Source organism: Trematomus bernacchii, unplaced genomic scaffold (assembly GCF_902827165.1).
Source record: "Trematomus bernacchii unplaced genomic scaffold, fTreBer1.1, whole genome shotgun sequence".
NCBI lineage: Eukaryota > Metazoa > Chordata > Actinopteri > Perciformes > Nototheniidae > Trematomus > Trematomus bernacchii.
In genome coordinates, this window is record NW_022987567.1 from 260463 (window position 1) to 272587 (window position 12125).

Sequence of the window (12125 nt, forward strand, 5' to 3'; positions counted from 1 at the left end):
TTTAGAGCATTCTCTTCAACCTCAATAGTTATTTATTTGGTGCTAATTAGTAAATGGTGAGGTGATAGTAAGGTCATGTTTTTTTCCATGTAATGTTATATATGTGGATCAGTGACGTGCGGTGAGGTTCATGGCTGGTGAGGCACTGACTCACTGAGGCAGATTTACAAATATTATATTTTGACCTTAATCGAAATATTCGGTTATTTTCAAAAGCTTTTTTAGTCTGATGCTTCGATTCATTTTAAACAGACCGTTCAACAAAAGGATACCCAAAATCTAAATATTGGATTGTTCTTTCTTAGTAAGATCCCATTTTCATTACAAATGTGGTCTTACCTTGACTTGAAGATGAAGTCCATGCTATCCTTCTGGACAACAATCTCTATTACTTTTTTGTAAAAGTCCTCCTTATCTTCCTGTAGTTTCAAAAGTCTAGTTTGTTGTTACGTCTACCGTCTCTGCGTAGAATAACAGTAACAACAATAACCTGTGGGCTCACGTGCGCTCCCTTCAGTGCGGCAGAGGTTATGGCTGCCTCCCCTGGTGCATTTTCATTGCCGTTGAGACCAGCGAGCCTAAATATCATATATACGTGAAATAAGTTATTTAGAGACTATGGATGGCGAGGATAAATGTAATAAAGGGATCTACATACATTACATTGGTGAGATGGGAACAGGCATGCGCTTAGGGCCCGCTTTCCAGCCAGTTTCTGTGGGGTGACGCATTCTGAGGTGAGGCAGATCTCATCTGTGCCTCACCTCACCCCACAGTAACTGGCTTGAGCGCGCTCACAAAATAAGTGCCCGCGCTAAATTAGTGCCCGTGCTCCAGCAAGTTACTGTGGGCTTACGAGAGGCAGAGCACGTGCCTGCCTCACTTGTCATCGCTCCCGTAGCGGAGTTCGGCAAATTTGCTGATTTTGACTATAAAAAGCGATTAGAATCATACAGAAATCACACTTACAACACAGATCAGTGGAGACATTTTATTATTATTACTATTTCGTTTTTCTTTAGTTGTTTTTCCGTTACATTGGAGTATGACAGGTGAGGCTCTGCCTCCCCTGCCTCCACTGACTGCACGTCGCTGATGTGGATGCAGCTGAGTGCAAATCGTATCCCTGTTACTGTTCCGACTGTTCATTTTAACCAGTTAATAGACCAAACTACATAATGTGAACTGTTTCGAAGCCTAACATACTTTGTTGGGATTTGTGTTTCATCTGTGTTTATATCCCTTGTTCGTTACTATGTAATGAGCTATTCAGCTAAACAACATAATTCCGGAAAGACGTTTCCCGGCAATGCAATTAGGCATGGTGTATTGATCGAAATACCAAATTGTCAGGGTAACAAGGGAGCTAGTTAGCACTCTTTTTCTTTGTCTAAATTGAGACTGAAAGGGGAGGAGGGAGAGCGGGATAGAGGGAGACAAATGGAGAATAAAACCCAGAGGCAGTTGTTGATCCACCAAGCAAATCCAATACTGCCCTGGTAAAGTAAAGAAGGCTAGCCTCAATAACATCGTCCCCATCTATGTGCTGAGCTATTTGGTGAAATGTATTGTCAACGGTGCTTCATAGCTGACAACACAATCGAGTAGAATACAGTTCATGGTGGGGTTACAGTGATTATAAGCAGTGAAGTATTATAAAATGCATGATGTTTTAAACCTGATGATGCAAGACCCGGCAATGATGTGTCTGTCAGATGCATTAGCTGCTGCTGTCAGCAACTCAGGTTGTGTGCTCGCTCAAGGGTGAAAGCCTTGCTAACAATTAGCATACTATACAACACTGGTATATCAGATTTTGCATACAAATTCATACCGTGTGGTTTATTGCCACTATGTAGGATTTCTTTTGGCAGGTTTTACAATAGAAAATAACCGCTTAATGGCCTTTGCGAGAAAGAAAATCTCAAAATCACACGTTTCATGATTTAAGCGTTAACCTTGAATCATTTGTGAAGGTTCTTACAGTGCTACAGTAGTTTATATGTAAATATCAGCACCAAGTGTGTGTGTGTTTTTATGATGTCAAATCAAGCCTGGCTGATCTCTGGGGGAATCCGCTGCCTGCATGGCTCCAGGTGATTATTGCACTCACACACACATACATGTATGAAGGTGAAATTAGCCATTGCACCATCAGTATGGCTATTACCAAAACCTCTGTATCAGCGACATGAGGAAAAGAGCTGCAGGGTGTGTGTGTGTGTGTGTGTGTGTGTGTGTGTGTGTGTGTGTGTGTGTGTGTGTGTGTGTGTGTGTGTGTGTGTGTGTGTGTGTGTGTGTGTGTGTGTGTGTGTGTGTGTGTGTGTGTGTGTGTGTGTGTGTGTGTGTGTGTGTGTGTGTGTGTGTGTGTGTGTGTGTGTGTGTGTGTGTGAGTGTGAGTGTATTGGGATCGGGATTGCACTGGGGCCATATATTCCCACTGGTGCTGACTGGGATAGTTCTTGGATAGATGGACAGACGTGTGTTTCCTTACATGCCTGCTTGTTTGCCTCTCTGTGTGTTGAGTGTCTCCGCCTGCTACACGCCTGTACATCTTCATATCTGCATGGCATTCTTTTTGTGACTCTATTAGGTCTCCCTGTCTGGCTTTGTGCTCTGTCGAAGTCTGCTGCTCTTTACGGTCTCGTCGTCTACGCCACCGTCACTGTGTCAGTCTAAAGTCAGGTATCCCAGGGCGTGATAAAGTAATTTTCTATTGAAGAGGTGTCAGTGGTCCAGGCGTCCCCAGGGTCATTTGAAAATTCATTGCAGGGGTGTCTCTTTAATCATTATGAGTGACCTTCAGCAGAACCTTAGCTGTCAGTTTAGGCGTGATAGTGTGGGTGTCTGTGAATCTATGGGTCTTTGTGTAAGTATGTCAGAATGTAGGCGTGTCTGTGTGGGTGAGTTTTTCTCTATCTGTATGCGTCTGTAGTTATGCACATCTACACCTGTCTGCTTTGTTTGTTTGTTATATGTGGGCTGATTATGACATGTATACTATTTTTATTTCTTGAGATGCAGGTTATCGTAGGAGTTGTGCAGGAAAGGGGGTGCAGGAAGTACTTTGCAGTCAAAAGATGGTGCTGATGCAGTATTTAGTGGGCTGCTTGTTTAAAATGGAAGTGCTGTTTTAAAGCAGGCTTCACCTTTATATTGTGTTGGGGTTTTTTCCAAGAAGGAATCATCTCTGAGTTGAAATATTAACTGCTTCTCTTTGCATTTATTACTGCTTTCCTACTGCAAACATACCCTTAAGAGCAATTCCCTTTCATTCAAATCTCAATTACAATACATATTTTTGAAATTGCAATGTTTTTGTTGTTGTTTTTTCTCTTTTTAATCATCTTATAAATGGATTTTGGGAGTGTAAAAGTCCACTTTCCGTTTGATCGTTGCTATCAAAGTTGATATTGTTATTGATAGAAATTATCCTTTTCCACTTTAATAGCTAATATAGATTTTCTTTATATTCTCCTTATGTCCAGGTCCAGGCCTCCTGGCTGTCAAAACGTAATGTTTTAAATCACTTTTGTGAGCTCAAGGTGCATATGGCCAGATAAAACTGCTCGCTTTCTTTTTCCTCCGCGTAGCAGCCACCCTCTACACCCATTAAACTGTAACAGGGGGTATGACCCAGACCAAATAAGCTGCTGGTAAATAGCCTTATCCATTCTGCTACTGATCCAAGAAGGCTGCCATGAGAGGGCCGTGTGATGTCAAGTGGCTGGCAAGGACACACGTTTACACACATATACACACACAGACACACACTAGCAGTCTGGCAGGTCTTTGTGTAGCGCTGGAGATAACTCAACACACACATTGGCGCTTGCTCTCACTGTCTCGCACACACAGTATCTTTCTCCTTCATACGACGGCAGCCACAGGGACGTATTTGTCACTTGCCCAGATGTTTTTCCAAGGTCCTTTATTCGAAGTAGTCAATCATATGAGCAGAAATGTCCCTAATGTGAAGTCCCTGTGGTGCAATGGCCGTGTGGGTGTGTTAAAGTTTGTGTGTGTGCACCCATGCATGTGTGTGGAAGGTCCGTCAAGGTGAGATGAAAGTGCATTTGACCTGAAACACAGGGGGGTAATATATTTATAACAACGACAATACAGCGTACACACTCATACAGTTGCTATTTCTCCGGCTTAATGAGGTCTGTCACTCCGAAACACACACACATATATACACACACGTTTTAAGTGACTTGGGCGGGCACACACTCTTTGTTGCTATTTCCTTCATGAAATCAAGCATCTTGAATGCTCACAAACCCATTTCCAGTGATGAAATAATGTGTAATGACTTAATGAAAATGCATGTGAGTTAATACATAGAAGAATATGTCAAAAATCATGGCTAACATGTCAGATCTGTAAATAAAAAATGTTGGTCATGTTATGGTGATATATATATATATTTTTCTATTTTATGATCAAGAAAAATGCAAAAGAAACAAAAAATCAGCAAAAACTGAGAATAAAGGTGGAAAGCACCTGTCAAACCGTGCTTGCATGATGTGCCACATTTGGAGGTTGTTAGCCCCCTCAACCTTGCTCCATAATGAAGAGGTGTTGCCTGCCCACTGAGCTGTCTCGTCTGATAATTATTTTGACATTACCCACTGAGAGCTGGAAGGGAATTATCCTCAGCAGTGTCTGCCTGCCATACAGTACATTCCACATAATCAGCCTCGCTATGCATGGGTTCATTTGTGCACGAGTACAAAGTGTGTGTGCATGTGGAGCAGTGTTGGGAATAGCATGTTACAAATGGACTACAATCACTTTACTTTTTGTTGAAATAAATCATAGCAGTTACTTGTGAAATTGTGAAACTCAACACTTAAATCTGGAGGGTTTTTCAAAGAGGCCCTTTTATGCTTTTGGGGGGGGGTTCCCTTTCCTGCAGTGTGTTGTATATATTTGTGAGCATTTAAATGGTCTGCTAAGGCTAAAATCCCAAAGTTCACCCCAGAGGGAGTTTCTCTCCCGCACAGCCCCCCACCCCCCTGCCTGAATCGCCTCAATTTGACTCCTTCGTTTACTTCCATAACATACTGACATCACTATGTAACATGCATGCTTCTATTGGCAAGCGCTCCAACATATTGTGCATTATAGGCTAGTGGGCGGGACATTACTAAGCGGTCGACCAATCACAAACGAGCCGGCCAGCTAACATATCAGAGCAGATTGGGCTCTGGTTTCAGACAGAGGGTGAAAAGAGGTGCTTCATGCAGCGTGAGAAAAATAAAGCATTAAAGCATGAAAACATGTCACAGTAGAGGCACAAATTACAATTATAAAAACTGAAAATTAGCACAATAGGGTCCCTTTTAAGCATCTTCTTGCTCTCATTCAAATTAACTGCTACTTTCCACATGCAAAGCCCCACAACTTTGTTTACCAAACATTTGTTATCCCTCACAGTGATGCTTGCACAGTGCACCTACTCATTATTCTGGCTGGGTTTAGCACGTCGCATGCAGTAATGCAAAGCAGCAGCAACCCTCTGTGTAAGCACCCCGAGAGAGAGTACTGCCAGATGTTTCTCAGTTTGAACATGTCACAACATTTTTGGTTTGTGAAGCTGAAAATCTCTTTTTTTTCTTATGCAGAATTAAATTATTCTATGCAGTTTATGTAATAAATCTATTGATCTTTTTGGGAGCTTGAAATCTCCATAAATATGTTCAATTAACCCAATTTTTTCCAGTTTAGATAAGTTCAGTGAATTGCTGTGAATAGTAATTAGGTTAATTTCTGTTTATTAAAATTCAATCAGTTCCAATCAGTAAATAACAAAGCCTTTGATCCCAGAAAGTGTTGAACTTAAAATTCGAATTAAAATTGACTTTAAATAGAGCACAATAATATGAGGTAGAAAATCTATACCTTTTATGTTAAAATGCAATAATACAGAAAACAGGAAGCACCATTCTGAAATACTTGATATGAGAATTGGTGGTTTTCCTCAGATATGTATAAAGTGGAGTTAATAGCTGCATGAGTGTCTGGGGGACCGTGACAAACACTCCATTTATCTTAATATTCGCTGCGCTCTGCATAGACAACATAATGACTGCAATGCATCACCTGGATATTGTATTTCAATGAAAAAAAAGTGTGTGTGGATGTATGTGTATGTGTTTATCCGAGCTCATTAAAATGTTCTTTCTCAGTCAGTCTTCATGTATGTATGTTGCACTGTTGTATGAAACCTGCTCTATCATATCATATATGTGCAATGCATCATATATGTGTAATGAAGAGACTCTTAGTCCAACACTGTCTCCTTGGAATTCCTTGCAATTAATTTAAATTGTGTGTTACATTCTATGGCCAATGCACATTATTTTCCAATGCAGAGAGTTTTGTGATACTCATGTAGCCCAGTCAATGAGTGCAATAACTCTACAAATAAGTCTTTGAGCAGCACAAATTAAATTCCATTAACCTCCATTACTTTGGGATGGCAGGAAACCTCGTAAAGAAAACAATTTTGAATCCAAAAAAGAAATAATGTGTGCCTAGACATTATCTTTGTATCCCACCGATTTAGCAATGAAAGGTTGACAAAAAGATGAATATCTGATCTGCAGAACCAGAGATATCTTGTCTTTTTTATTTCACACATTCTTCTTTCTTGTGATAACTTGACACCTAGATAACCTCCATTGCAACTCAATCGCTAACACTTTGGTTAGAGATTTAGTCGTGTTATTCTAGTAGCGCTAATGTTAGCTTTAGCTGCTACTAGGAGCGTGCTACAGATGTCAGATTAGCTCACTTCTTTCAATACACCCCCAAATTGTTGTCATCTTCAATCTCTTTAGCCCCAACCAATGCTGAATCAAATAACATTACGTTTTTATCAGCCTTAACACAGATACCTCTACAGTATACCATGGTTAATACTATAGTTTACCATGGTAACATTTATTATGGGTTAACACGTCTTTTTCCATTTTACATATGCAGTAGTATTACATTACATGTCACATGTTAGATGCTTTTGTCCGAAGCGACTTACATACTCAATACTGTGGGCAATCCCCACAGGAGCAATTTGGGGTGAAGTGTCTTGCCCAGGGACACAACGACATGCTGACTGCAGTGGGGTTTGAACCTGTGACCATCTGATCCTAACACCAACGCACAACCCACTGCATCACACGCCTCCCTAGTACCCTTGAGTGTGTCAAATCTGTGGATTTTCCCCTTTTAGCATGGCTGTTCATTGGTTACAGTTTGCAGGTATCTGAACAAATATGAACAAATATATATTCAGCTAATGCAAAATAGTTTAATATGAACATACATCTCTGAAAGATATATGCTCAATTTGACCTTTGCTTCAGAAGTAGTGCTCAATACCGTGTTTAATCAGTCATTATTAAGTCATGTTTCTTAAATTACTATTGATTTTGTCCCACAGCAGAGTGATTCGCCATCGGCCACAACTAAATCCACAGATAGAGGTATGAGTGAAGTACAATCCCAGCAGACGATCAGTCATCATCCCACCACTGATGATGAATAACATTTCTATTCTTTGATCACCATGTGCTTTTCCCTTTAGTGACATTCCCCTCAAGGTATTTTCTTCTTCTTCTGTCCTCTCTCAGACAGGAAAATCAATGAATGTTTGAATTACATTGAATGGATGAATTTGTTTGAATTGATAAAGACTGAATGATTGACGAATAAGGTTAAGACGATATTTCAAAGGTCAAAGGTCTTTATGCTTTTAACATGTGTCTGAAGTAGAGCAAAGAGAAAGTCTTGACTGCTTGACATCATTTGGCACATCAGTTGATTTCGTCTCATGTTGTTGTCTTATTGCAGTCAAGTTTTTAATGTGGTTATTAAATACAAGCATGTATATGTGTGTGTGAACCCATTTAGCTCAGTGACAGACCTTATGAAAGTGTGTGTTATACATTCAAGTCCATTAATGGCTGGGAACTAAACCGAATACACACACACATACATACACACACACACACACACACACACACACACACACACACACACACACACACACACACACACACACACACACACACACACACACACACACACACACACACACACTGTGCTGTATGGCTCTGATAGCTTCTATTATCTAGGTCTCCCTCCTGGCTGCACATCAAACATGGATGAGCTCCAACCATAAAAGGCTCCATTTTCCTTTGATTTATACAAGGAATAAAAATCGGAAAGGTGAAAAGTCCAACCCATGCATATTTTATCAGCTCGCTGACACCAAAGGCAAGACGAAACACATTTTAACATAGAGAAAAAGTTAAAATAGTCGAGATAGATCCAAACATAGGAACTGCCAATAATGAACCTCCTGGCCGTAAGCCTTCAAACCTCCTCCTGTATCAACAATAACGTGTCGGTAAATAAGTACATTTTAAACATTTAACAAGCAAGTTTCACTTCTTTTGATTAATTATTCAAATTGTGAAATTCTTTTTTAGTTATTGAGTAAACATAGTCTGTTTTATGGTTGTTCACAAGGAGAATAACCCATAAAACTCTAGTCTAGACAGCAATATATACAGAACATTTTAAGTTTTTCTTGAAACCACAGAGATTGCAACGTGATTTCATCCCTTGTCATGTTTTGCCGAAACGTGATGGTTTGGTTTATCAAACAAAAGTTATTTGTTAGGTTTAGGCGAGAATCTCACTAGGTGAGGTTTAAAAAATATATCATGGTTTGGGTTAATAAGAGGTACAGATGTGACGCCCTCAGTAAAAACATTGAACCCTGGTCCCTTGGGTGAAAGGCTTGTGTTGGTTTGACCCATCCTCTCCTCCCTTCCATCCTTAGGGGAATTTTGCCCTCTTTATCAATATCCATTGAACGTCTAATAATTACATGGATGGCTTTACATCAGAGTTACTTGAAAGCCCTCATACATGTATGACCCTGTATAGGCACTAAAGGGTGCTTTGTGCCCAAGCGTCGGTGTTTGACGCCTTCGTAGTGAGACCAGGCTGGAGATGGAGCTAACAGATACAGCTTGAGCATCAAAAACCAGTCCTCAGGGCCCCGTTTGTCTTATTCCTTGTTAAAAGGCAGCGGTGATTACAGATCAGTACTCTGGAAATGATGGGCTTTATCTATGAGTCCCTATAGTGCTTCACTAATAGTTCCTATGGCAGCCAGTGGCGGGGGTTGTGTGTGTATGTGTGTGTGGCCAACCATAGATGAATAAATATAGTCAATTAAAGAGTTGCTACAGTAGCTGTGGTAGTAGATTGTAATCTGATTATCTGATAATGACGCACAATTGGAGCAAATATGTACTCTGAAAATGTACTCTAAAAACGGTTAATTTCTTATCGTACAGTTCATAAAATAAACATATACTGTATTTGTATTGTACCATTTTAAATGTCCCTATATTTCATAAAATAACCACCAAAATGCTTTTTTCTGTCAAATACCGTCACTACAAGTTGCATTTCGTCTCCTTCTGTTTGGTTAATAATGTAGCTAAATCACATGGTGTACTGGTTTTGTATTTGATATATCATGATTATTAGTGCAATACTCATTTCTAATTCAGAAGCATACCTTTTATATTTAAAAAATGAATCTTCTGTATTCTCGATATAGCCTACCGAATCACACAGATACCACCCACTACTACACCACCCATGCAGACACTCACCTTTCTTTTTTATATGACCCTATCCACCATTTCTGCCTCCATTACCAGCATTCATCTGTACTGTACATCCATCTGCCCTCCCTTCCCTTACCCCCTTTATTCCCATCCATAAATCGCTCTATACGTATACCCTCGCTCCCATCCCCACTTTCCCTCACTGGTGTCATCCTTCCTTCCTGTCCCCACTCCCCATTTTCTCCCCTACCCCTTTCTTTCTCCCTCCATCCATCCATCCCATCTGAATTATGCAGTGGCCACGCAGCTGCAGTGCCATTGTCCTCGCTTCAATGTTAATGTTGTGTCCTTGTCACAATTATTGGGTCACTATCATCCATCACAGCTAATCATTGTCATACAGATACATGGACAAACAAAGCACATTACGGAGAACAAAGGCGCACAAGTAGAGAACAAAGGCGCACATGGAAAAGAGAAACATGTTGCGGTTTATGACGCTCGTGTTAAATTCAATCTGGCGCTTTGAAGAGGCAAAAACAGGCACTTTATTTTTGGCAATGATATCGATGACATATGCAAAATGTAGATGTTAATGCTAGTACACGCGTTTGTTTGTGTGTTCAGGGATTTTAGTTAACTTGGGGTGAGATCACAGAAATCCACAAAAAGCAAGCTGTGTATACGAGTTTGGTTTTATGTGTTTTAAGATATTAAACAAAGGATGGCTGGAGCAAAGTGCAGCTTAGATCATTATATTATTTATTTCTTTAAAATTTGAATAGCAATTTGTCAACCCAGTACCGTTTTTGGGGCTGGCGAGTGGCGATATTACCGTCAGAGCATCAGCAGGAAAAACTATAGCCAAGGCACACTCTGTTTACTATAAAAGAGAATGTTAACCGGCCAACATTACATTTTTGTGTCTGTATACTAACAATATATTATATATGATATATAGTTCCCAATAAAAGTCATGTCAAAGGACTTGTAGTTGGTAACCCTAGATTTGCAGAAGGTCTTGCAAGACCATAGCTGCCCGATGACCAAGGGTCAATGCCTTATTTAGCAAATTGAGGGTTTCTATCTATCCACAAACATCCATAGCATGTACACTACTTTCCTGTCTGGAGATAAGTATGCTATAGTGTGCCCACTCAAATGTCTTGCGTGCATATTGAAAGTTCTTTGTGTACGTTGTCAGAATTTCACGTAATGCAAACGCTTAACATACGTGATGCGAATGTGACAAGCAAATTGTTAAAAGCAAGTTTATCTCCAGTTTTACAATCCCACAATTGCATGTACATTATATAAATGCTTAAATCTCTGTTGTGTTACATTTCATACTTCTGCAGAAGTTGGAGATGACCCAAAATACTGTAAGTGCACACAATCTAAAGCTCCCTATTGAGTTAAGTGAGTATTACCTATAGGAAGTAGTGACTCAGTGAATGAGGGAGAGATAACTTTACCAACCTGCATAATAACATAACATTAGGAATAAGTTGAAAAAGTATATGTTGGCCATCCGGGGGAATTGACAGTCACATTTTTTTAGATTTCTCTCTCAATTGGAATATTTACATTCCTGTGTGAGTATAATAACAATACAGATGAGTATCTAGTCTCAAATTACTCTCTTTTTGTCCTGAAATAATAAACAGTCCGTGGCTCCACAAACAATCATGGATTCAGCTTCCATCCCCACAGTGATGACTGGCAGGTCACTTGTTTTTGGTTTACTTTTAGTTAGTCTGCTCTCCCTAAGACACACTGACTTTCCCCAGAGCCACCAAGAGCAGTTTGTAAAAGAATGCAAAATCAGTTTTCTTGCTGTCGGCAACAACAGTCTCATTTTATAGAGTTATCGTCACCGTTTAATTTGTTGTGTAAGTCCTCGTTTAATTCAATATTTGTCCCTTCCTTTCAGTTGTGATCCCCCCTGTGGCTTTGGCTTTGCTTCAGATTCATGCATCTAAAGAATGGCGTATGTGTTTGATGGAGGATGTGTCTTTTGTGGGATCATCGGTTTGATTTTCATCAAACAAACACTTTCCAGTGAAGGACTCTGTGGTGGCGGGGGGTTGAAGGTTTGGGGCTAATGTGGATTAGGTTAAACAGACCCATTAAAACATGAAAGCTTGTTGATAGCTGATGTGGGAGTATCAGACATCTCCTCTTAGAGACCAGAGGCTTTAGGGTATCGAGCCTGTGCGCGCGAGCATGTGGAAATAAATCGATAGCGATGAGAGAAGGCTGGTTTCTATTACCTGTTTAATTAACCTCCATCAAACAAACATGATAGCACCTTGAGATCACTTAGATCGTGGTCCTTCATAGATACACACACCTTTAAACACACACACACAGGGAGTAAGGGAGGGAGATTGCACAAGGGTCACTTTTACTTTATATGCAAAATAAAGGTGAATCAAGGTCACCAAAGCAGATAAGAACACAAAT